We start from the raw sequence: 1604 nt of genomic DNA, 5'->3' as shown, positions 1-1604 counted from the left end.
CGGCGGGCTGAGGGGGCGGGGCCTGGAGCGTGCTCGAGGCGTGGGCAGAGCCCCCGGGCACGTAGTGGGCGGGAAAGTTGGACTCGCCATACCTGGCAAGAGGCAAGGGTTCCTCTTCTTGGTAGTTGAGGAAAATTTATTTATTTTAAGAATGGGTACAAATGACGACTATGACCTAACCCCAAACAAGTTACTGTGGGAACAAGGTAAGAGTAAAGCGAGTAACATTCCTATAGGTAGTAATACACTAGAAAAATGTAGTCACAGAACAGATGAAAATTTCAACCAAATTTTTTTAAAGATTTTATTTATTTATTTATTTGAGAGAGAGAGAGAATGAGCAGTGGGGAGGAGCTGAGCGGGGGAGAGAGAAAGAGCGAGAGCGAGAGGCAGACTCCCGGCTGAGCAGGAAGCCCCATGTGATCCTAGGACCGTGGGATCATGACCTGAGCTGAGGGCAGATGCCGAACGGACTGAGCCACCCAGATGCCCTTCAAACATTTTTTAATGAAGTAAATAATGGATGTTTTGAAAGAAAAGCATAAATCAGAAATAGAAAAACTAAAAAGTGACATGGATAGAGAACATATTAAGTAAGAACTAACAAATCTCAATTAAAAAATCTTATAACTTTTTTCAGAAATAAAAGAATGAGGGAAAAAAGCACAATTAATGGCTGAAAGAATAGTTGGGGTGTTTGTTTGTTTGTTTTTAAGATTTTATGTACTTATTTGACAGAGATACAGAGAGCGAGCACAACTAGGCAGAGCAGAAGGGAGAGGGAGAAGCAGTATCTCCAAGGAGCGAGGAGCCCGATGCCGGACTCAATATCAGGATCTTGGGATCATGACCTGAGTGCAAGGCAGGTGCTTAAATCACTGAGCCACTCAGTATCCTTCAATAGCTCTTTCATTTTTGTTGCTGACTAATATTTCACTATACTTCATTTCACACTTCACTTTATACTGAGTAGTATATATGTCCTACAATTTGTCCATTTATCTGTTGATGGATATTTGAGTTGTTTCCAGTTAGGAGCTATTATAAATAAAGCTGCTATAAATGTTCATGCACAAATCTTTGCACCTATGCTCTCTTTTCTCTTAGGTAACTTCCTAGAAGCTGAATGGCTAGATCATATAGCAGGTGTGGTAAGTATATATTTAACTTTTAAAGAAACTGCTAAACTTCTCCAAGGAGGTTGTACCATTTTACCTTTCCATCAACAATGTATGAGAATTTCTGGCTCTCTATGTTATTGCTAGTCCTTAGTATGTTCAGTCTTTTTAAATTTTAATGATTCTAGTTAAGTATGTTGTAGTACCTTATTGTGGTTTTATTTGTGTTTTCATCATGGCTAATGATGGGGAATATCTTTTCATGTGCTTATTTGCCATCTGTATACATATTTTTGTTGAAGTATCCAAATCTTTTGCTAGTTTTTAATTGGATTATTTATTCATTTATTATTGATTTTGAGACTGCTTCATATATTCTGAAGAAACTCCTTCATTAAATATATGCCCAGTTTGTGGCTTGTATTTTCAGCCTCTCTTAATAATGGTTTTTGGAAAGTAGAAGGTTTTATTTTTGATAAGGTCCAG

Source organism: Mustela lutreola, chromosome 7 (genome assembly GCF_030435805.1).
Source record: "Mustela lutreola isolate mMusLut2 chromosome 7, mMusLut2.pri, whole genome shotgun sequence".
NCBI classification, from domain to species: Eukaryota; Metazoa; Chordata; class Mammalia; order Carnivora; family Mustelidae; genus Mustela; species Mustela lutreola.
This window is presented reverse-complemented; position numbering follows the sequence as displayed.